Here is a 26,574-nt window from a genome sequence, read left to right on the forward strand (position 1 = left end):
CATCTGTTCACTCTAGCCTTTATAGAATACATTGCATGAATGCATGAATTTTCATTTTCAAAAGTAACTTTGGCTCTTAACTCTGGGGGCGCTAATGCCTGAGGCGAGCTTCTCAACTCACCTCATGGTAGCAGCACCCATCCCTATCCTTGCTCCCTGAGTGGCTTCATTTTCTATGCTTAATATGAGTGTAGTGCATTCCAGAGTTTCAGTCCCCACTGGAACCTTGATGAACTTATTGATAACTATCCAGCATCTAATTTGACAGGTAGGTGCAAACACACACTGTTTGTAATGTCTACCAGCAGTCCAAGGATACACACACAGATTAAAGATTAAAGGTATATGGTTTATTGGTTTATAAAATGTATCGGTTTATGTATATAAATATATATATCAAGCTTATATATACTTTGCATTATATTTTCTATATAAACACACATATCCCATATATATAAGTTAAAGGTAACTTAACTTAATTTTTATATTTCTCTCTCTCTGTCAAGCAAGAAAATTAAGAATATATTTAGTTTTGAAAGGAAAACAATAAAACATAAATAAAACACATAGCAATAAAGATAACTGCTACTTGCCACAGAAAATGGCTACTAGATATGATTTTATTGCTAAGAAGTTAGTTGTTGTGGGATATTTTACCACTAAGGCATGATATTATTCTCGTGTGCCTTTTTTTTCTTCTAATACCGCAGCAGAACATAACTGGGTTTATATTTTTCAGAGAAGATTTTGTTTTGCTGCCGTATTAGCTCACTGTCAGGTTTCAGTATTAATCCTGCACCACAACCCTGTAGGTGTTCTTACGTTTCAGCTCGCGGCTCCAGAGATATTGTTGCTTGTTTTTCTTTTGAGTCGCTGCGTGATTACCATGATATCAGGGTTCACACCAGCTCAGCCTACCACTTTCCACTTTATTCCGTTTCAGCTTAACGCTTTTGTTGGGGAATAAATCAAGGAACTAGTGATTATGGCTGCAAATAGAATATATTCTGCCAGGTTAAACATTCAGGGCACTTATCCTAATGCATGTCGTGGCATCTTTTAATTTTCACCTCTTTAGTTATTTCCATAAATAGCAAAAATATATAAAGATTCTTCTAAATGTATATACTGTATATTGGAAGCAACATCTGCTTATGGGATTAGAAGTATCTGTAGGTTACAGTCACAGAAGTTGCAGCACAGCAAAAATTAATGGTAATTTGTTTTGTTTATTGTACTTTAATGTACTTTGTAGGTTAATTAGAAGAAAATCAAACATGAACATCATTAATTGAAAGTAAGCTTTAGCATGAAGTCTCGTCAGTTTGGCATTTGCAGGCTCTGAAGACATCTGGTATAATGTGTGGGTAGTGTTACGGGTGTGATCGTGGGATTTCGAGAGTTGAAAACACACAGTCCATGAGTTCAAAGAAAAAACATGAATTTAGTGCATTTACTTGGAACCTTCTTGCCTTAAACATAAAGTAAAAAAGAAGAAAAAAAAAAAGATTTGTAGCAATCAGAAAAACAAAATCACGGTTTAGATATGACTGCTGGCAGAATACAGCAACGTAACACACAGATCTGCTTCATATTATCATTGGGAGCTAAGTAGAAAAAGTGAAGCTGTTGTAATTTCCAGTTATTGCTTTGTGTTTATAAATGCAAACCACAGCATTTGTTTCTGCCGACCTGTTAATATACTGTACTTGTTTGCAGCAATTACTTTGCTACCAGTATTAGCATCCCACCATTTCTATAAAGAATAAACTGTGTTTGATGAGAGTTTATTCTTGAAGTGATTCAAGTCTGTGTATATATAATTTCCAAAAGTATAGTGTCTGTGAATTAATACACAGCAGGGCCAGTGACACCAGCATGTGAACATCTTTTATATACTTTATATGTAAACACAGGTTCTATTTCTTTAATACTGTAGGTGTGTTCAGATCCATATGTGACAATTATCAGTTTTTAATAGCTTAATAAAACCAATGCATTATGAATAACTTAACTGATATGCAGAGGGGGCCCTAAAGTGCTACCTGCCATTGCATGCGATCTTCATTAAGGAGCCCAAATTGCTTGAAGCAAACACACAATTTTAATATTGTATATACATTTACAGGAATTGCTTTCATTTTTTTGTGTTACTTACCCTTTAACACAATGATAGATAGATAGATAGATAGATAGATAGATAGATAGATGGATAGATAGATAGACAAAAACAAGAGGACCTCTGCATTCACCCATTATCAATATATTAAGAACAAGGAGACATTTTGTGCATTAAGCTACCAAGCAATGCCCTCCCCTTTAAACAAAACAGGCATTGTTTATCCATATATTGCAATATAATATATAATATAAATTGGCCAACTATATTTATCCACATTGAGAAAGTTGCCCTTGTAGACCTGTTTTTTTTTATCTCAATCACAGTTGTTTCTGATGATTATATCCCTGTATTGAAATGCGAGTGTTTATGAATGTGGCCTGGTATGTATAATAACCACAAAGAGAAATGTATTTTTTATTAGTATTCATATCAGGGAATAGGAGCAGACCTACGTATGTATAAATCTCACTTCCTGCCCCACTGCTACGTGTACCCTTGGTTACTCCATTGCTCACTGTGGGAGAGTGGTATTTTCAGTTGTATGGGTACTGCTGAAGCAATACATTTATTGTTTTTATTTTTTTTATCATCATATGGTGCTTTGACTTAGAAATTGGAATGATGTCTTTGTTTTTGTGTTACTTTATCTTATCTCTGCTTTTATAAATATATACAAATAAGTCAGACTGAAACTTGATGGCTTCGGTGATAATAAAATAGCTGCAATGGGGATTTTTTTTTCATTAAAATGTTCTTTCACAACCCACACAGTTTCGGTAGGAAAATTGTTTAACCTTTTCTGAATTTACAGCAACAAGCAGTAAGTAGCAGCACACAGCTACAGAGAGTGACAGAAATAGCTTGGCTTTAATATGGATGCAATGAGAGAGCACAACCATGAGTTGCAGGTTTTAGTTCTGCTATGAATCTGCTATGAATCTTTATCTGTCACAGGAAAAAGTGGCATATTACAGTTCGCCAGTAAAAAGGAATTTCGCTCCAAGAGGACTGTGTCATGACACTGCCATGTTTATTTGGTGGTTCACCTTTAAGTTAACTTTTATTATGTTATAGAATGGCCAGTTCTTTGCAACTTTTCAATTGGTCTTTATTATTTTCATTGTTTGCTCTCCTCGTCTAACTCTGGCAGCCAAAAAAAAACGATTGTTCTTTGAGGCTACAATGTAATTGTTATTAATACTTTTTATTACTTATCTTTCTATTTAACCACTGCCTGGTTGCTAGGGTAATTTGGACCCAAAAAAAACCATGAAACCACTAAATATAAATTCATGTGAAATTTGCAGACATCTAGTATTTCCCTTAATTGTTTTTCTAAAACACATACCCTTGTTTTTATATTGTATACACACAAATGAATGATATGTTCCCCTTCCATAGCTTTGTGTGACTCTCCATCAACCCTGACCTGAACCTGAAAACAGCTTCTGTAGTGAAATGGTAGATATTTGGGCTTTTAAAAAAAAAACAAAAAACAGGAGCATATTGTTCTTGAACAAATCTAAACCAATTTACCTTTGTATTTCTATTGCATACATTTTATGGAAAACTTATGTTGTGTCCTTGCCTTCCCTAACTAGGGCCGCACTTCCCACCTTGGATATAGTAATGAGACAAGAACCATTCATCCAATTGTTTAAAATGTGTCATTCAGTTGCTGTGTATGTAACCCTGGTAGGGTGCAAATAAAGTGATACCTACTGTGTATGTTAAATGTTGCCTGTTCTCTTCACTGGCTTATAAGGGAATAGCAGCATTACACAGCATGCAGAATTTCATGGCACAATACTGTGTGTATGTGTGTAGTACACATGTAGTCATGTATGTTCTGTATAAACCCACGGACATGTGCGCTTTGCATTATTCCACTGAAAGTAGTGAATAATTTAGATGTTATAAGATGACACTTCTGCACATGTGGCTTTTTTTCTAAAAGTAAAACTAAAATGTGCCAGGCATCTGTTCGCTTGCAGTCTGTTTATGAGTTGCTGCTTTTTGAGTGATTTTTTTTCCCTAACTTGTGTATTTGGTCTGAAATTACAACAGCCCCGTGAGGAAATTAATATTGGTGTGGAACCTTGCATGAACGTGGGTCTGTCTGCTTACTCAATTAAGGAGAAGCAATATGAGCCCTGATAGACTAATATAGTGAATGTAGGTGTGGATCAGAGGGTTGTGGGTTATGTGGGGGCAGTTTTGCCTGCCTGACCTTATTAGACTTTAGGGAGAATACCCGTTTAACCTGGCACTTTGTACAGCAACCACTACATCATTATATTTAGTATAACTTTGCTTCATCCAATATTCTTGTATGGAAATCTTTTGTGAAATGTTTGACATTATAAACATGTGGCAAGTTTCTAAAAAAAACGAAATAAATATCAAAAAAAGCATTGAAAGAAAAAGAAGTTGTTTTTTTCTTTCTCGATTTCTGTAGAACATGTTGTGACTTTCCCATCTCCCTCAAATTGTAATAGTTCTTTTGCTCTCCACAGCTTACTTCCTGTATGAGGTTAGTATGTTTACCGTACAGAAAAAGCTATTTTTGATCACATTTTTGCCAATAACTAATTTGAATCTATCAGGCAGCTTTTATTCTTTTTTCTTTCAGTCTGAATCATTACAGACAAGCAAAATATATTTGCCCTTTCATCCTTTTGCAGACGCCAACACACAGAAAAACAGAGCTAAAATACTCATTTTAAGAAGTTTTCGTGATTCATTTTACTGCTAGTTTAATGGTGTTTATCATTTATTAAGCCGCCCACAAGTTGCCTTCTCCTCCCTTTTGCTATCAATATCTGGGGCTTGGTGATGTCACAGAATGCCTGAATCAGGTTTGTCCGATGAGTATTTGTTTTGCCGTTGTCTGAATCGAGGTTTAACATTCATTTAACTACTGAAATAAATGTTGCCGGTGGGAATAAACAGGATCGAATTAACGCACATTTTTAGTTAGTCATGGCAGGAATATTACCGTTTCAAAGTGAAAGTTACACTAAGTGAACCTTTTAGAAAGGACATTTTTATACAAAATACAAAAGTGGAAGCGAAATATTGACAGTTTTGAAGTGCTGTGGGTTCTGCAGTAAAAGCACTAAAATGTAGGAGGAGATGTACCGTCATTGTTAGAATGATACTCTATAAATGTTATTCTATTCGTATTATTTATTAAAATGATTACTTTTTAGTTTGCAGCCATGTTATTAGTTATCTTTTACATCAAGTGAGTTTAGTGGAACATCTATAAACACGAATCAAGAATGTTTTTATTGGACTGTCATGACTTTATACAGACTAAAGGATGTTTATCATGTGGGGCAAACCATAAAAACTAATGTTCATTCAAGTGCCATTACACTTGGCTTGCCCTTGCTATACAACCTTGCTTGTCTTTATGTACATCTCCTGCATATCTTTCCTGTTTGTACTGATTTAGCTGTAAATAGTATAATAGCACAGCTTTTATTGCCTAGGGTAGAATTTTGGCTTGAGCTTTTGTCAGAAACTTCTTAAGCAGAGACAGAGACAGGACTCAACCACCTAAAAGTATGTAGGACTTAAAAACATGTTTTTTTTTTTTAGTTTTAATTATAATATATAATATTTTGTAGTTATATTTAACAGATTCTGAGCCTGTCCCGCTGTTCTCAACCCTTTAATGCTAGATATCAATAGGCTAACACGTTCACTAGTACAGCCCTCTGTGGATTCTAAATGCGCAAAATATTTATAGGCAGAGCACATAGTTTGCACACTGTTGTTCATAATGAAACACAGGCTCATTTTTATAATATTATGATACTGATATTTGCCTGCCAGGGTACCCAGGTGTTGGCTTAGCATGGCTGTTTAGCAGCTGTATGTTTAATGTGTTTTGGTAGCCATTATAGTATTATGAAATAAGTGTGATCTTCTGTAAAACCTGAATATATATAATATATAATTGTTTTTGTGTTAAAAGTGTAATTCTTTCTAATATATATAATTCTTGCCCTCCATGGTGCTAAAATCACATTTTCTCGCAAATGAAACGAATGTAGCTTTGTCTACACCGTCTTACATCACACTTTACCCCTCAAATATGGTGATGATTCATTAAAGGCCTAAGTGGGAATGCACCTGTAAGCTTGTAAAGAGTACATATAAGTCAGCTGGTTATCAGCTGGTTCAACAATGCTCAACTTTGCCTCATACTCTTGTTTTATTGTGGTGTTGCCGTCAGTGCTGTTGGGGAATTCCCTGTGACAGTTTTCTATGGCCAATATTACTGTTCTTAGCCACTGATTATCTTTTAAAGGATAAGTAATGCTCAACAGAGAATTAGACTTTAAAATGCTTCTGCACCAGCTGCTCAAGGCCAACTTAACCATTTGGCAGTGAAGATCTCTGCCTCTGAACATGTTCCCAGTAGCTACTTACCTCACATTTACAGCACATGCCCTGGGCTTCTGTCAGTTTTGGGACTGACCCACCATAGGCAGTATATTTATATATATATAATATAAAATTCATGATACAAAGCTGATTACATACATTCAGTACTGGAATTGATTAATAATCAGCCCTGTAGCCATAGCTTCTATAGAAAATGAAACCTAATTTTTTGCTAATGTTGGTCTGAAGCACACTGAGCATGTGCAGTGCCATTTGCACTCAAAACGGGGCCTAAGAAGATGCTACAGACAACTTTTAAGCTTGGTCATTATGGGGCCACTAACCCCGTCCAGACCTATGCTCTTAAATAATGCCCATGCACTAATATAGGCATACTAATACATACGTGATGCATAGGGAAAGTCTTTATTTGTATCTTAAGGAGGAAATTTCAAAAAATCTAGTTAGCACGTAGGATAATTTGCATTACTTAAAGCATGAGAGTTTCGAGCAGCAAGCAATCCGAGGTTTCAGTTTTGGTAACACTGTGTTCATTGTCTGCACTATTGTCTTCTAACAGGTGTGGTGGCTTTACTGACCTTTAGTGAACTGTACTCTATGGATTTACATTCAACAACAATGGCCATAAACGTCTTTATAAACAACATGGATTTCATAGTCGAGGCCTTGTAGCTTATGCCGTATGTGAGGAGAGGGAGGACGGGGTGAGTTAAGTTTCATGTGAGGATAAAACTTTGCAGTGGGATACCCATCCTTAGTTATTTCTGCCAGCATTTCTACTGTGCTTCCTACAATGCCAAGAGCATCATGTTGACTAACTAATGTGTTATAAAGTTCAACATCCTTTAAAGGACTTTCTTATTCACAAGAGTTTTGTGATACCCTAAATATAGAGCACACAAATTGCTTTAGTTTATGGAGAACTTTTGTTAAGACAAAATTATGAAGGTTCCATTAGTGAATACATTCAATTGCTGTTCTGTAATTACAGAAAAGGCCTGATTTATCAATATTTATCAATATGGATGCTAAATTACACAAGTGCATTTGCTACTAGCAACCAATCAGCAATTAGTTAACAGTCTTATTTTGGGAATTGCACTTTGCCCCTGTGTTTGTAAATCAGCTTCAGCATGTTAAGGAAACTGGGGTTGGTGATTGGGAGGAGTAAAAGAAAGTATAGTTCTCACTGTTACAGGAAGGAGGTGCAGTTTAGTTCAGGACACCACCAACCTTTGGGTTAAGTTGTTGAAGCATGGGCTGGGCTACTCCTCGTGGGTTAGCTGGAGGGGTTCTGGAAGGCAGGGAGGTTACAGATAACAGGGGTAATTATTGGTGTTTGATGAAAAGGATGTTCACAAGACATGTTTTTTAGGTAGTCAGCTGCTATTGGTGTAGCCGCAAAAAGCCATTTTGGGTGACTTGTTATAATGGTGTATATTAACTCTTTGCACTGTTTTATCGTATATAATGGTTCTTTTATAAAACTATGCTCCTTTTAATCGCAAAAAATATGTATCTCATGGATTATTGGGTACCAATGGGGGTAGGTAAAGTGAAGACTGTATGGCAGGAAGCGGGTGGTACGGTTATAGGTGGGCGAGGTGGCCAGGGGTGACACTGCCCCAGTCATTTACTGAGTCATAGCTAAACTTTAATGCAAAGATGTTTCATAAGATGAAATAAGTGATTATGGCACATTAACCTCTGTTTGTCTGGCTGTAAAGATTAGAAGGAGGTGGGAAAAAGGGAAGTAAAATATAAAACCAGAACTGTTTCTTAATACACGTGTACTTCAATCCTTGCTATGTGACTTCTGTTTTATGCTTTTTTTCTCTCCTTTGACATCACGCACTTTAAAAATGAGTCGGTATATTTGTAAAGCAAACAAAGTGGTCAGTTTTTTTTTTCATTTTCGCTGTTTTGACTGAAACAGGAAGCGCTCTGCCTCTGTTAACAAAATTACCTAAACGCTGTTTGGGAGACAGAACAAGTAATAGGAGCCACCAAAATGATCTTAAAGAGGCTGAACACATATATTATAGCACAGGAAGAAATAGAGAGCAATGTGTTGCATTTCAGACAGTAATTCTTCTGTAGGTACTGTTCTATTGCTGCCTTTTTGGAAATAAGTGTAGATATGAAGGTTTTGCAAGTGCTTAGAGTTTGTTTTGCAAGAAGATGGGTCATTTGAACATAGCAACTGGTACAAAAGTTCTAGAACAGGAATAGGCAGTATTTCCCATGATTAGTTGCTGTAAACCTAAAACTCATACCATGAAGCTAGGGTTATAGTTCTTCCACAAAGGCCACCGACCCAGCACTGCTTCAGGGGTCCTAGCTGCCTGAGGCGGCCAAGTTGATGCCGTCCCCCTTGCTCCTCCCGCTCTTACCTGTTTTGCGTCAGAAGGGGGTGGGCATCACTAGTGCAATAGCACTCTCTGCACTAGATGAGCTGAAATTCCACTTTAAAAAACGGAATTTTGGCTCTTTAAGTTACTGGGAGTGGCTTTTTGCCACCCCCGGTAACTTGCTGGGCAAGTTTCTCAACTCACCTCTTGGCAGCAGCGCCCCTGCACCTATCAATATCCAATAGACATCATTTGTTAAAGGGGTAATTTACTTTGTACTTTCAGTATGATGTAAAGAGTTCTATTCTGGGACAATTTGCTATTTGTCTTCGTTTTTTTTATTTGTGGTGTTTGAATTATTTAACTAATTGGAGTTTCAACAGCTGTCTGGTCCAAATGACCTTAGCAATCAGGCAGTGGTTTGAAGTAAGGATTGGAAAATGAATAGGAGCGGTTTTGAAAAGTAACATAAGTAATAAAAAATTACAATAACAATAAAATTGTAGCCTCCCAGAGCAATTGTTTATAGGCTGTGGTGGTCAGTGACCCCCCCAACTTGAAATAATTCAAAAACTCAAAAAAAATTAAAAATGGAGGCCAGTTGAACTAATGCTAAGAATTTTTCATTCTATATTATACTGAAAGTTAACTTAAAGGTGAACTACCCCTTTAGGCAAAGGCCAGAGTGCAAAATTTTTATTTTATGCACCCAAAGTTTCCAAGAATGAAGTGCAAGCAGCTGTACCTTCCTATGAATATGGTGTTGCCTGTGACCAGTCATGCTGTATTTCTAGGCAGTGGAAGATGGTTGGCACTTGGGCATCTGGTGCTAGGTGCAGAGTGCAGCATTTAGTGCTCTAGCACTTGCTCCCTGTGGATAAGTACAAAACCCCTACATGAAAGATGGAAAATGCTTACTTGCCTTTAATAAATAAAAGTTCAAAGTAATTATCTATAAAACGTAGAAGTACTTGTATACAAGAAAAGCTTTGCAAAACATATCTAGTTTCTTAAACCTATACAGGTATGGGACCTGTTATCCAGAATGCTCAGGACCTGGGATTTTCTGGAAAAGGTTTTTTCTTTTGTAATTTGGATCACCATACTACTAAAAAGTCTGCTAACAATAATTCAAACTTGAATCCCATTAGGATTGTTTTGCCTCCAATAAGGATTAATTATATGTTAATTGGGATCAAGTACAAGGTACTGTTTTATTATTACAGAGTAAAGGGAATCATTTAACCATTAAATAAACCCAATAGGGCTGTTCTGCCCCAATAAGGGGTAATTATATCTTAGTTGGGATCAAGTACAAGGTAATGTTTTATTATTACAGAGAAAAGAAAATAGTTTTTAAAATTTTGGATTACTATGATTCTATGGAAGATGATCTTCATGTCAGACCTTTCTGGATAATGAGTTTCTGGATAACGCATACATGCAATTACTCACAAGAACCACAGAAAAAAAACCAAAGGAACTTCCACAGTGGGCAACTGCATTTATGGTAGTTTGTAGTAGAGTTCAAAAATGTGTTGGATGTCAGTTTAATTATATCTGCCTGATTTGTTGGGGTTAGGAATGACTTAACTGCAAGGACTCAACTACGGAGGAAGAAGACCCTTGCAGTTGCAGGGGGCTCGGGAGTGTATGGGGCCCATTAAGGCCCTAATTAATTGACAAATTTAATATATCTTGGTAAAATGGGTTTACTTACCAGTATTACCCTACATTAAATTTTGCTGTGAAACCCACTAACATCTAGATACATCACTGCTTACTTATCTATTTCCATCTTTTTTTTATAATTTTAGTGTTGTGTATTATGTAATCATGTGTACTACTTTCTGTATGCTAAATTAAGAATTACTGCTGACCTAAACCAGCATGATGGGGTCCTTGCAGCTTTACAACTAAAACACATAAATAAATGCAATAAGAGCCCCACTTCTTGGGTTTGTCAGTTATAGAATAGCATATACAGGGTTTGCCACCTCTGTCGTGTTATAAACCTGGACAAAGGGGGTGTGTAATGGCGTTGGCGGTGTGCAACACCATTGACATCATCGAGTGACATCATTGTGTGATGACATTTCTGGCAAAGTGATGTGGGGTTATTGCGTCCGCCAGATGCAATTCAGAGGGATTTCTGAAAAACTGAAAGCCCAAAATTTATGGAAGAGTAGCAGTTACCTAACCAATTCTTTATTACAAGTGCAAACTGACCAATGTGAAGCACCACTCTGTGCTGAAGACATTCTACCCCCCAATCCTCATTGAAAGAGGATTCATTTTTCAGCAGGACAGTGATCTTCATTCAATGTGTATCAAAGCTCTGCCAGGCTTCTTTGAATTCCAAGCTAGAGCAAGGACTTTGACTTGCATGGCTTTCCTAAACCCTATGAACATCTTTAGGAACATTTAAAAAGGAAAGCATTGTTGCATACAGTGGGGGTCATTTATAAAAACTGGGCAAATTTGCATCTGGGCGGTATCCCGCAGCACCCAACCGGATGTTTGCTTTCACTGTTTTACCTACAGCTGGCTGAAAAAAGAAAATCACTGATTGGTTGTTTTTCCAGGTGCAAATTTGCCCAGTTCCAAAATAATATGGATTCTTAAATATTGCAAAAACACATAGAAGCTATGCCTGGCAGAGATCAAGAGTTGATAAAGGCAATGGTGAACATACAAAACACTAAGGCATTCATCCATATGCTAAGAACTGTTATTAGTAAAACAATGGTATGGATAATATTTCTTTTGCTTTACATTTTAGCATAAAAATTATATTCTCTAGTAGATACATTTTTTATTCCTCACATATTTTATACCATATATGATGTAGAAACAGGGGTAGTGCTTGGTTGTGGATTGTAATCCTGCAAACAACTGCTATTGGAATATGTGCCCTGCAGATGTCATATAGAAATTGCTTGCTGCCTTCAACTTGGTTCCACTCACTGGCTAATGAGTGATACATATATTACTGCAACTCCCTTAGCCAGTAATTGGGTGAGTGCTTAGGCAGGCTGCAAGCAAGACTATTATTTGTATGGTGCCAGGACCACTTGTATTGGTTTAAAATCTAAACATAAGTCAAAAGAATTGACAAGATGACAGGTCAGCTATTAGCACTTTCAAAAAATAGGCTTCATGTTATTGGTCCCTAGTGACCTCAATGACCCTGATTCTATTCACTTATGGGATCAGGCCCACCCTGACAGCTGCGCTTCTTCCAGGTAACTTGCAAGGAGGGATTTTTCTGGGGCTTCAAAAAATGTTTTTGCCCAACAATGAAAGACTCTGGACTTGAATCTGACAGGCCTACAATATACTGTAGGAGCCTCTCTCCCCACAAACCCAAAAACATAGTGGGGAGCAGGATGACCCAGGCATATTAAAGGAGAAGGAAAGTCATTTTGGCATTTTACTGCTAATAGATTTGCCACATTAGTTCCACCTAGAACCCTATATATTTTCTGCAGAAAGCATTACCATACCTGAGTAAAGAGCACTAGAAGTTTTTCTGTTTGTTTAAGATTGCAGCTGCCTTTTTAGCTTGATCTTCATAGCTTCCTGCTTGTAGCTCTAGCCATTATAGCTGAGATTACACATTCATAATGGAGGGGGGAGGGAGTTCTTAGGGGGGGGGGGGGGCAGGAGAGGGGCGAACTGCCCAGACACTGGCCCCAGGAATGAAGGATTTTTCTGAGAGAGGAAGTCAGATACCCTAAGAACATGTTTACAAAAAAGGAGACAAGAAATCCTGTGTTTCTTTTGATAGAGGACACAGTGCAGCTTCTAACAGCTCTTTCTGTTTATGATAGCAGCTGCCATTTTAACTTAATCTGACTTCACTTCTGTGCCTGCATCTCTCCTGCAGGCACGTCTCTCGCTGCTGAGGGAAGGGGGGGGGGAGGAAGAAGGGAAAAGAGTGGGGGAGATGGAGAGAGGAGCAAGCTGTGTGGGCTTATGCTGTGCCCTGGAGGTTTTTGCTGAGAGAAGGAAGTCTGACACAGAAGCTCATATGTACAGAATGGAAACAAGGGGATGCAGTGTTTTTTCACAGAGAATTCAGTGCAGCATTTCTGTAAGTGCTTATGGCTGTATTTACTTAGTTTTTACCATTCTTTCTCCTTTACAAGGAGTAAATTACCAAAGTATTTGACTATATACTGGATACTGTATATCATGTTATCTCTTAAGAAACAGAAAACTGCACAGATGTAAATTGGCATGCATAAATAATAAGCAGAGTCTATTACCATCACGTAATATTATAAGGGCCATAACTGGAGGCAGTGCTTTGGTATTGACCAAAAAATGCATTGCTAAGGGGCCTACACAAATGCTCACATAAATGGGTTAAAATTGGTATATAGAGCTATGGAAAGTTTGGGGGTGGCAAGGAACGGGGGCTGGTTTGAATATTATTAGGGCCCCTTGGACCTTTTTTTTAATACTATTAGGATTTAATTTCCTTTAACGTTATGGCCTCATTAATAATGAAATATTTACATCTACACTATTTTCTGTTTGGAGAAGTCCTAGTAATATTTTTCCTCGCCCTGAGGGTGTGTACACAGTAATAACACTTGTTTATCTTTTGTTTGTGTACACAAACCTTGACAACTCTAACTAGGCCACTGCAGTCAAGCTGGTCCACTCTTTCCCTGCTGGAAAGTAATCCCAAGAACACTGCTGTGTGGGTTAAGTATTTAAGTGCAGTAAGAATGTAACAGTAAGTGCAGCTAATTCTCTCCTAATCATTCCACTAGAAGCATACAAGCCTATAATTGGGATAATGCATTATAATAACATAACGGCTACACACAATCACCCTGACAGAATCCGTAAGAAATCAGCTGTGACAGATAACAACCTCTAGAACCCTCTGAACCTCCTTTTTGCCCCCAGGCTAATCTGTTTCCTGAGAATCATGTCTGGTGGATCTACAGTTCTCCTACATGGAACTTTAACCATGTGCTCACCTTATGGCAGTGGTTTCCAAGCCGTGGGTCTGGCCCCCTATCTGGGCCCTGAACAGTCGCTGGGGGACTTAGCTTGAAGGCCATTTAGTATGGAGATTTGGCAATTCATGAAATTTTGGCTTAAAGGCTATTAGAGCAATGTTTTTAATGGTTTTTATAACCTTGTCATGAGTTAAAGGGGACCCTGGTCAAATGGTGGGCCTCAAGTGGGGGGGGTTTAAACTAATAAGTGTGGTTCGGCCTTTTAAAGGAAAAGTAACACTAAAAATGTTTAACTAAAAAAATCTATTCTACCCTCCCCCAATAATTGCCCTATCCTAAAAACCATTTGTTATTTTGAATGCTTTAGAAGAAAATACCTGTTAAACTTGGCTTCCGGTCATTTGAACAAAGGCGATACACGATGCAGGGGAAAAGTATCAGGGTGAGCATTGATTGATCGAGCCTAGCCTGGCTCCTTCCTATACAGAAGGAAGGATAGGCTTGATCAATAGATCGCCGCATAGTGGACGCATCCCCTGAAACTTTCCCTGCATCTCCGTATTGCCTTTGTTCAAATGACCGGAAGCCAATGATAAACAGAATGTCTATTTTTTAAAGGGCATGCTTATATTTATTTTTTTAGTTTAAAGATGGACCTGTTCTTACAACCTCTAAGTTGGTCTTCATTATTTATTTTGCATTATATTTTAATTACTAGTGTTCCTAATTTTGTCTTTTCTCCTGTTGTTTTTGGCCTGCAGCTGAACATGCTACCTGGCTGTCAGGGGTTCACAAACAAAACAGATACGTTTTTTATTTTCAATAGCATATCTGTATTTTCAGGTTCTTCCCTATTAATCTTTCTTAGTTTCTTAATGTCCAGATTGCTGCCTGGCTTGAGAAGTGCAAAACAAAAATGTAAATATTTCTAAAACCACAAAAAATAAGTTCAATTCTTAAATTAAAGTTTTCATAGGATACTAAAGTCTAGATAATTCTAAATGTTAGTTTTAAGGTGAGCCATCCTTTTAATGGTTTTGTAGCGTGACCACATGGCGGAACTACAAATACCTTGAAAATATACGTATGGGATCCGTTGTCTGGAAACCTGTTATCCAGAAAACTCCAAATTACAGGAAGGCCATCTCCAATAGACTCCATTTTAATCAAATAATTTACATTTTTACAAATGATTTCCTTTTTCTCTGTAATAATAAAACAGTACTGGTATTGGATCCATTATCCGTAAACCTGTTATCCAGAAGGTTCTGAATTACTGAAAGGCCATCTTTCATAGATGCTGTTTTATTTAAATGATTAAATTTTTTAAAAAATGATTTCCATTTTCAATTTACTAATAAAACAGTTCCTTGTATTTGATCCCAACTAAGATATAATTAATCATGAGGCAAAACAATCCTGCAGGGTTTAATTAAATTTTAAATGATCTTTAGTGGATTTAAAGTATGGAGATCCAAATTACAGAAAAACCCCTTATCAGTAAAACCCTGCGTTCTAAGCATTCTGAAAAACAGGTCCCATACCTGGTTTCTTTTACTTGATCCCAACTAAGATATAATTAATCCTCATTGGGGTAAAACAGTTTTCTTGGGTTTATTTAGTGTTTAAATGTTTTTAACAGACTTAAGGTATTGTGACCAAAATTACAGCAAGATCCCTTATCCAGAAAACCCCAGGTCTGGATAATAGTTCCTATACCATTGCCTTTCCTTTAAAACATAATTTTTTTTAAGCTTTTAAACATGGTCTGAATTTTGTGTACATTTGTACTGGTAGGAAAAACATAGGGTTAGAAATCAAAGAGGGAAACCACAGCACATCTGTCTTACTGAAGCTGTTTTACTTAACATTTTGCTGCGTAAAGCACCTTCACGAAGACCACAAGAAGTGGCACACATACCGAACCAATACATATGCCTGAGGAGAGAAGAATTTTGAGCTGTTTAGTTATATATACATATAAGTGTATCGACTAGGCTGGAAAACAATAACTCGCTGAATAATGAAAAATAATATTTAAAAGACAACTGAAGGTATAATCACTGGGGGGGGGGGGGTACAAAAAAGTTAGCCTCCCCTGTGTTTCTAATCACTTACATAAAAGCTTGTTGTCGCTATTGTCTTTTGCTTTTTCCGCAAACTAGACTGAAAACTTACATGCAAAAAACAGCTTTTTCGCTCTACTGCACATGCACTGTCCTGGGTCTGGAGAATGAATTACAAGTCACAAGCTCCTCCAGAAATACCCCAGGCCGGTGCAGTTTGAAGCAACACGAGCCCTGGCCCAGGGCATAGGGTAAGCAATTATAATCAGTGGGGGTTGCCCAGTGATTATATCTTTCTTTCTCTTCTAAAGTCTCTTTCTGTTCTCTGACTCTATGTAACAACTATGTAACAGATCAGTTTTTCCCCAGGTCTGTTTATCACTACTTTCTGGTACATTGTTTCAGGAGTCAGAGTAAGGAGTGCAGAGAATATAAATAGATACACAGATACAGCTTTTAATAAGACTTTGCAAAATATGTAATGCATTCATATTGGAAATTGTTTGGATTTACATTTTCTTTCATTATGCAAAAATAGGTTTTTTTGGTGGAGTTCTCCTTTAAATTGCCATTTAGGCCTCAATTTAAAATGAACATGCTTGTGATAATGCTTTTTTTGTAGGCTTTTACAGTTGAGCATCTTATACAGTGAACTGTTCATTAAGCAGCATGGGGGGTTAACTATTAAACCAAATTGCTGACAGAAGGGTCTCCAATTATTATATGCCCTGTCTGGCGCCCATAAAATGAGCAGGTCTTGATTCTGATGCTGTTTCATTGTATATAGCTCTTCTCTTGTTTTTTTTTTTTTTATGGTATTGCTAGAGATTTTTATTTGGATTTTCCTGACTGCTGTGTTAACTTAAACATTAATTGCTTTCTTTCTGGCCCGGGGCTCAGTAGCTTGTAACTGTGCCGTCCTGTAATTGGCATCATCTTTTCTTTCCATTGTTACTGAGTCTCGGAAGGGCAAATAGATCCTAGTCATGCACTAAGGCATGGGGTCTGTTACCAAAATATAATTCAGGCAGAATTTCATGTTATTTTACTATCTGATTTACAAGTCTTCTTTCCAACACTACAACGACAGGTTATACATGCTGCCTCAGTTTTGGGAAAGGCCATAGATTCTGATATAATTTGTTTAATCAAGCATACCCATTTAAGCGAGAGTGAAGTTATGGGAACATAGAAAGCGGAACTATATTTAAATCAGGAAGTTGTATTGGTACTTGATGTACTTTTTTCCTATAAAACCAATTGTTTAGGCAAGGGAATATCATTGTTGCAGTCAGCATGGAATATTATGTAAAAGAAAGACACAGAGCAGCTTTGGTAACACATGACTCTTTCCTTTTAATTGTTAATTAATTGCTTTCCCAGCATTCTCTGCCTAATGAAACATTACGGGCCTCATTTACAAAGAAGAAGAATAGCACTAGGTGCAAAAATGGGCGCAAATTTGCTCCTGTGAAACTGCTATACATACACTCCTATACCTTGCAATTGCGGTACCTAGTGTTAAGGGGATGGTTTACATCTCAGCATTAGCTAATTGTATGTTATAGAATGTTTAAGAAGTTTAACTCAGAGATGAGCAATCCTGTAATTGTAGCTGCACCATGGTGTTGGCCTTATGAATTGTGATGTGTGTGAATACTAGCATCACTTGCACATACAGGGAAATGCCCACTTGGCATAGATAACGTTTTGGACACGATTTGGGCTAGATCCACAAATGGGTGCTATAGCGGTTGAACTATGGGGTGCTGGGCCCCCCCGCAATAAAAAATTCTGAGGGGTCTGGCGCATACCACAAGCCCTAACCAGCCAATCTCCCACTCCCTGCCCAACTTTCCCCGCTCCCTGTCACACACTCAGAAAAAACAGTCTCTACAGCTTTAAAGGAAGACGACCCCGTGGTCTGGGACCCCCAGTCCCCTGGCCCCACCCACATCAGCAGGCTATGCTTCCTCTATAGTTAAACCACTGGTGTGCAAGAATTGTGTCAATAGTAAAGCATCACTTTCTTTATGGTGAGTCCAAAAGGTATTCTACCAGAGGGTAGAATACTGGTGAAAAATTAATTTTGGGGACAAAGAGACATTAGATTTTGATGATTTTTACATTGATGATTTATTATTATTATTATTATTATTATTATTATTATTATTAATGTAAGGTTCCACTTTCCTCCACCCACTGTTTAGCATTTCTGTCCCTGCATGATATAATTAATACAGATTAATCTTCCTACACTGTGGAGGTGCTCGAGACCAGTTTGACAGTAGATGGTGGTCCATGAAACACAGAAGTAAATCGTCAGCGCTCTGTCTAACCCAGTAGTGTTGACCAGCTGCTAGAAATAGTCTTGTGCCAGCGCTTGGTCTAACCCACATCCTAGAGTTGACTAGCTGCTAGAAACGATAAAAAGCCATTATTTGTACACAAAAATAAAGAGAAAAGTTTGACTTTAAAAATAATTTTTACAAAAAATGAGGTGTTAGTACCACTATTGGCCAAACTGCTATGTAGCCTTTAAAATAAGGAACTCCTTTCAGGTATATGTTAATGTGCTTAAGGCTAATGTGGTTATTTACATTGTAAGTCTGTGATGCAACTAAAATCAGGTCCCCCAGCAAACAATGTGACCCTCAGAAGCTCTAGTGAGAAAGCAGGGAGCTTTTAGGCTAATGCGTATATTTTCACAAGCCAAAAATCACTTGCTGAAAATAGCATCATACGCCTCCTAGCTTTGCGTGCACCCAAATGAATGAAATACACTCGGGTGCAGGCACATGTAGCTGATATCCGCCGAATCTATAAAGTCTCGTGTTTTTTGGCGGATATCAGCTACATGTGCCTGCACCCAAGCTTATTTCATTTATTTGGGTGCACGCACAGGTAGGAGGCATATGGCACAATTTTCGGCAAGCGATTTTCGGCTTGCCGAAAATATAGGTCAAACACCACTTCTGACATTAGCCTAAAAGCTCCCTGCTTTCTCACTAGAGCTTCTGAGCTAAGGGTCACATTGTTTGTTGGGGGACTTGATTTTAGTTGCATCACAGACTTACAATGTTAATAACCAGTGTAGGACTCACGCACAATGAGGGGCCTTGACGTGGTACATGAGCTTACATATTTTGGCCAAAGTGTGGTACTAACAAATTTTAAAGGCAAACTGAGCGCTGGCAACCTTTCTTTCTCTTTTTGATGGTGGTCCATGAGCCCAGTCTGGCAATTGCATTCTGAGCAGTAGTGCTCTGGTTTGCTTGTCCTGACAGAGCTCTTCTTGCAGGCAAAATAAGATTCTGTTGTTATTAAAAGGGAAAATACTTCACATTCATATTGTTTTGTGTAAATAAGTAGCAGTTTTCTGAAAATAAGTTTATGTTTTCTAAGAAAACTTTATAATGGCATTTGAACCTATACGTAGAGATGAAAGGTGCTTGCTGACCTCATTTTCCTTATGTATACAGCCATACACTGCAGGGCACATGTAGGGAACTATTTTACAGAGCACTTAAGCGCCACATGAAAGGCTCAGATTTAAAAATAATGGTTTCAAACCATTAAAATCTCCCATCCCCACAAGGGGCACCAAATCCATACGTCCCTGAATGGCTGTTTATAAATAAACATTAAACTAAAGAAAAGGACAGAGAGCAGCCGCAAAACGAAACTAGGAAATAACTCAGAATGAAAATGTTTATTTGCAAAACACCCATTTGTTTAATGTTATTTCATATATTTTTAAAATATTTGTATTATAAGAATGAATTCTCCTGCCTGCTATGACACAGAAGGATGTCAGAGTTCATCTCTGAGCACCATTGTCAGACTGCAGTTTCAGGGGCCCATCGGGGCTGCCAACCTGGGGCCTCCACACCCTCTCAGGGTCCTCTGCCCCAGTTACAGCTGAGCGCTGAACCTGTAACTTGCACAACCACCCCCTATGTGTACCTTATACTTCTCTTGCCGCTATTGTGGGGAGGTCAGGGGGGTGCGCCAATAGTTCCTGGCTGCCCGTACCACCACAAATAATGTGTTTTACTTCTGGCGATCTGAAGGTTAGGTAAGGGGAAGGCATTTTGGGAGATCTGTTGCCTGCAGTTGCACAGATTTACCACAGGAGGCAAATCTTCTCTACTACCAGTGCCCTAATACAGTTATAGCTATAGGAAACACTTTTAGTATCTTTCTATAAGCAAAGATTACAACAACAAATATGCACGTATTCACTCAAACCTGACCTATGTTGGGTGCTCATCCCTACAGATTTGGGCCTCAGAGATGCTTTAATGTGCTTGTGAACCAAAGGCAAAAAATGTGGTAAACACCTAGCTGGTAAACACCTAACAGCACCCCTCAACAAATTTGTACCAATACAAGCAAGATCCTGGATGCTAGTTCTTACTGAATCCTCTAAACCAGTGATCTCCAACCAGTGGCTCGTGAGCAAACCCTTTGGATGTTGCTCCCAGTGGCCTCAAAGCAGGTGCTTATTTTTGAATTTCTGGTAAGGAGGTAGGTTTTGGTTGCATACCCAGGGTAATTGCCAAACAGAGCCTTCTGTAGGCTTCCAGTCAATATAGGAGCTATCAAATAGCCAATTGTAGCTCTTATTTGCACCCCCAGGAACTTGTTTCATGCTTGTGTTACTCTGAAAAACTTTTTCCATTTGAATGTGGCTCAGGGGTATAAAATGTTGGGGATCCCTGTTCTAAACCTTCATAAATAAATAATACCTTACAACTCTAATAAAGAGTAAAGGCTCAGACTTTTGCTTTGTGTGTGTAGTTTCTAGGAATAAGAAACTATTAATGCTAACTGCCCCCCTGTGTGCCCAGTGGGAATAAGGCAGGGAAACAGGCTTTATATTATTTTTTCCAAAAAGAAAGAAGTACAAAATATGAAATTGAAATGACTGATGTTGGACCTCCTGTATTGGTGGACCTTTTGCCCATTGATTAAAGGACATGGAGAGGGTGGATGCTACATATCTACTGTAAACACACTGTTTCTATATTGATATTGACTGACTGAATTTGTCAGAAATTATTAAAGAGAAATTCAGGTGTTACTCATACAGGACACAAGCCGTCTCTTGCCGAGCTGTAGCAACTTTTCAAGATCACAATGGTGCTTTTTTCCTCTTTATATGTATGTGCTGGCCTGATTTTGTCTTCCTCGGTGAAAGAGAATTACAGGAGATGCCCTAAGGCACTGTGGCTATAGAGATTTTGACTGTAACTTTAGAACTTGGCTCGGCTTGCAGGGTGATTGGATGGTGCCAGAACATTGCCATGGTTGTCACAGAGATAGAGTGCCGGGGATAGCTTCTGCTGACTCACATAAACGAACCCTCTTAGACATGGGGCTCCGGAGAGGTTGTTTAGCTCTGCATAATCTTTGTGACTTTTATAGATCTCCCCTAACCACAAGCCAATCTCCTGATATGAACCAGATGCTGAGACAAAAAAGAAATTATTTCTATATCAGTAAAAAGAAATAATGTTGCTTTAATTAATGGAGCGCTGAGCATGGCTACAAACAAACAAACTGCTATAAATAAACTCATTTATACCATTGCTTCGCTTTCATAGCAAGCTGCTTACAGTAAGACATGCAGTGCTGGTAAGAGAAAGGGGCCCTTGGTAAGGTGGGAAAATGATAATGATGCCTCCTTGCAGCAGTTGTTAAACTACAATTCCCAGAATCTCTGATAGGCAATGATGGGTGTTGCAGTATAACGGCAGCCTCAGCAGCTTTTGTTGCAGTGCCACTCCAGACACCAGACATCATTGCGCCCCATTGGCACATGTGCAGTACAGAAGTGGCGCTTCCACCTACTCCTCACTCCCCCCTACTCCACAGACGGATTTACCTGCAAAGTATTCGGCCGGGGGATTTTTTTTTTAATTTCTCATATAGGCACCCGAGGGCCACCCCTGTAAAACTGCCACTCTAGCCACAGGCCCTTGAGTACTTATATTGTAAATATGGCCTTGGACACAGCTTAAACATTCCTTATATATAAATATATATACATTTTGTTACACTTCAGATGGGGTTTTTTGCCTTCCTCTGGATCAACTAGTAGTTAGGCAGGTTATATATAGGCATTATGGTTGAACGTGATGGGCGTATGTCTTTTTTCAACCTAACTTACTATGTTACTATGTACACAATATCCTGATTGTACATTATTCTATGTTTTCCTCCCAAAGGGCCATCCTCAGGTGCACCCAAAGCACATTTTCCACTCCCACTGTTAAACCAGCCCTGGATGCAAACATCCAGTAAGATTCCTGCCCTTGTATTAATATTGAAATGCAACAAGGCAAACAAAACTGTATACAAATGCTCAGCATTCCATAATAGTTACTTAGAAGAAATAAAAATGCCCCAATTTACTGCTCATTTAGATGCGGATATCAATCTATGAGAAACATAAGGAGAAGTTTTTATTTTAAAAGTGATCACGGCTTTTATTTTAAAAAGATATAAAGTATTTTGGGGTGGGCATAATTAGAGAAACCTCTGAATTCACGAAGAGTCCATCCTTCAGCACTCAGGAAAGGAAAAACATCCAATAGAGGAAATCTCTGGGAAACCATGGCTTGAAGGACTGCCCTGCCCACTGGGCATTAAGAGATTAATGCAGTGACTGGGATAAAGGGTCAGACTAGGATAAGACTCCTTTGGGTGTGTCAAGGTGAAGGGCTGGTCCTGTGTTTGGCTGCAACACATCTTCCTCGGGTGCATGTTGGGAACCAGTTTTCTGCAAAAGAAAGAAAGCAAGTTTAGTGCAAGTACTGAGCATTTGGGCTACAAGTTATGGCTCTGACAGGACTAACTTTTAAGGCCCATATATCTGTCTAACAAATGCGGAAATTGCAATCAGTCAGGATTCTTGCAGGCCTTTTATATTTCTGCCTCTATTGGTAGCCATCTAGCTAGGGCCCCAGTGGCACAAGTCTTTTCTGGACTGCTAACAATGCAATCAAAATCACCCACCCTTTGTGTTTAATGGGATTGGCATAAATGCACTAGCGGGATTGGGTTTCAGGCATTTTGATGCCAGGTGGCATCGACCTAAAGTAAGTCACAAACAGACAGTTTTTACATTGCCCACAGATGGTGACCCAAGTTTCTCAATAATTCATGACAGAAGTTTAGTTCCATAATAATCACTCACAGTACCAGTGTGCCCTGCCAGTCACTGTAAGGTACCCGTGTAGAACATTTAACATTTATTTATTTTAATAGTCAACTTTTATTGATTTTCTTATAAACAAGGGAATGATAGAAAGAGGAAAGGGTGGGGGGAAGTAAAGAATGGAGAGTGTATTATGGTGCTTTAGACAGCTGTTGCTGGAGACTCCAACCATGGGTTCCAAATCTTCTGGAACTTTAGTGGGCATCCTCTGGCTAGATTTGTTAGAGAGTTCCAGTTGTGAGTTGATCAACTTTATCTATTTATTTAAAGTAGAAGGTAGGGGAGAACACTTAACGTTTTTTAAGAAAAAAGAAGTGAAAGAAAAATAAAAACTTCATAGAAGAGAAGAAAAGAAGCAAAGGGGGAAAGTGGAGAGAAAACTGGATCACAAAAAATGTTGAATAGAAAGGGGAAAAACTAGGGGAGAGATGGTAGAGAAGGACAAACCAGATAAGAAATGGAATGGCAGTATAGAGGGGAGACCATCAAATTAATGGGGTGTGTGAGCATTCTGGGAATGAGAAAAACTGCTACAGTAATAGAAGGTATAATAGAAGATCATAAAAAAAGAAACTGGCAGCAAAGAACAGCTTAGAGAAGATGGTGTGTTATAGAGCCATTTATTCATAACAACTTTTCAATACTGTATAAGATCTTATTGCTTTCTAGGGATGCACCAAATCAAATAAAAACAGGGAAATGGCATATAATGACAGGAGTAGGGTAATAGGGGCCTAAGATGGGTAACTCCCAAGGAAGTTGACAGCTATAATGTTTTTCGAGACTACGTCTGTTTACAGGTGCTCTGGGAACGTCAGGTTCATAGGAAATTCATTTATTAGCAAAGCCCAGAAAGTCACTCTCAGCTTCTATAATTGATTGACTATGGGGCAATGTTGAAGTAGGGAGTGCAAAGCATTAAAATGTGTTGCAGGTGCAAGAAAAACAAAATAGTTCCATTTCAGTGGAAAACACCATGGCCCCAATGGTAAAATAATTCCTATATACATAAATATATCTTAGTAAGTCTAATATCACTTTCATGGTATAGTAAATATCCAGGGGCCACTAAACAATAAAAGGTGCACATTCAAACATTTTGTCCCCAGACATTTACATACACATACCTACAAAATGCTTACTTCTCTCTTAATGCCCCATTACTATAAAGGACAAGGAAAGCCTTAAAAGAAAAACTGAGCATCAAAACCAAACGTAAATGTAAAGGTGCACATTCATGGAGAGAAACATGTATAACCAAACTATTGAACTTCAGCATTTCCCCCAGCATTAGTCATACTGTCCTTAGGGCATTTGAGCCTTATGTGTTAGTCACATTTTTAGGATTAATAGGAACAATTTTCCAAAGTCCTGTAGCTGCTGTACAGGAGCATCTGTAATATAATGAGAAAAAGCAGAAACTAGATACTAATGTTCCACACTATATTCAAAGTAAATCATATATTCCTATTTTAAAGATGTTGTGTTTGCTTCAGTATTATTTATCATTTTCTGCAGAAATAGATCCTGAAACCTGTGCTCAGAATTTGTTTGTCTTTCAAGCTCATTGAGAAACGTAAATGTCCTTTGTTCTCAAGCAGAGATGTGGGGCTTGTGTACACAAGCAAGGGTCAAATGTAGCATGAAAAGCATTATAAAAATGCTATGTGACAGAGAGCCCAGGGCCATACCGGCTACCTATAGCTGAGCTGCTAATGGATACAAATAGGCTAATCGGTTTGGCTCAGACCACACTGACTTCATCAAGTTCTTTAGTAACAATGAAAGCAATTTTAATCACCGTCACATAATCCTTTTACTTTTATTTCATACTATATTCTATTATAGTGAATAGTTTTAAAGAGATAGTGTCTGTGAACAGCAGGACAAGTCTGTGTTTTCTCTGGTGGACCATTATAGACAATAACCAAACCTTCTTATTATTGTTGTTATAGATACTTGGAAAGGTTTCCTTTCTTGCTGCCCCTACGAAATCTGCTGCCACCAGCCTCTGCCGTGGAAATGTTTACCGTAGTACAGCGTTACTGTAACTGCAAGGTCAGAATGACTTGGGAGACGTACTTGCAAATCTGCAGAAGCAGGAGGGAAGAATCTGTTCTCTATAAAAGACAGGACCTGCTGTTGCTTCTTCATAGGGCTGAAAAGTCCTTTCTCTTCCTCTGCACTAAAATGGTGAGTCTATAAGATTTCCTTATGTATTCATGGCATAAACACAGTGTTTTTTGTTGTGAGGAATTAATGCACTAAATTATATTTCAGTTAAATCTGCAAACATTGGTTACGTATGAGCAGGGTATTGAAGGAACACTTCCTTAATCTGTTTTTAGAAGACATGGTGGACCAGTGAGCCATATTTATCTTCAGATATGATATAATTTTGCTCCGATGAAATGATGGCTCCTACTGGCAGTTTTTCCTGTACAAAGGCAAAATGCTTCTCAGCTGAGCAATACCTTTTTGAAAAAGTGTCTCTCAGACATAGGAGTAGCCTTTTATACTCAATTTGGATGCTGCAGAGATGCATAAAACTAAAGGTGGCCAAACATACATGCTGTGGTTACCTATGTAGTACTCTTAAACAAGACAGATGGGTATCAACCTTTTTTGTCAGTGTGAAACTTGACATGCCACTAGTTGATCCAGTGGAAAGAGAAAAACATCCAAAAAAAATCACTTTCTCAAATGAAAAAATCCTTCCTGTCTCAAAAAGGGCAATTGTACCAGTCACTGTATCAGATATGTACTAAGAATGACTTTTAGTAACCCTGTATTCTACAACATAGTAAAAATTAATTTTAACCTGACTTGCCCCCGTAAGTACCCCTCCTATGGACTGTCTCTGTTACAGTAATATCTCTTTGAAATGAAGTCCAAAACTGTATTGCATGTTGTAAAAGGAGCCTTCCCAGTATATTGTACCGAATAATCCTCTCCTTCTCTGAGAGTCTATACCCCCATTAATACAGAGCAGTACTTTTTATCCCTTCCTGCTGCTGGCTAGCATTGTTCACGACAGCTAAGTTGTTATCCACAAGAAATCGTATGTGTTACTCTATCAAGCATACCATTAAAGCTATATATGGCTTGCATACTCCCAAGTAAGTAATCTTACATTGATCACCATTAAGTCTCAGTTGCCTTACCCACCCAATGTGCTTCTGCACACAACATAGGCTTAAGCACCCAACAAAATGTGGTGCACATAGAATTTAAGGCTTTATTTGCAATATGGAAAGCAGAATGCAAAGTGCAAAAACTGGGCATAATCCGTTTATGTACTAGACTTTCCCTGTTCCATTAACTGAGTTGCGGGCCTCAAAGGCCTTTCTGTTTTTTAAAATTTTACACACAGCCAAAAAGAGAGTAAAGGAAACATTAATTGCCAGAATGG

At 38.2% G+C, this 26,574-nt stretch overlaps 1 long non-coding RNA gene across 3 annotated transcripts in view; it reads left to right on the forward strand.

Annotated features, from left to right (window-relative positions):
* Positions 1-26,574, forward strand: part of LOC101730793 — a 276,111-nt gene that overhangs the window by 137,923 nt on the left and 111,614 nt on the right. For all 3 annotated transcript variants that reach the window (XR_004222696.1, XR_004222695.1, XR_001924600.2), the window contains one exon: positions 25,118-25,355. This is a non-coding gene — a long non-coding RNA (uncharacterized LOC101730793). The remainder of the gene's footprint in view (positions 1-25,117; positions 25,356-26,574) is intronic.

This window comes from Xenopus tropicalis, chromosome 5 (genome assembly GCF_000004195.4).
Source record: "Xenopus tropicalis strain Nigerian chromosome 5, UCB_Xtro_10.0, whole genome shotgun sequence".
Lineage (NCBI taxonomy): Eukaryota > Metazoa > Chordata > Amphibia > Anura > Pipidae > Xenopus > Xenopus tropicalis.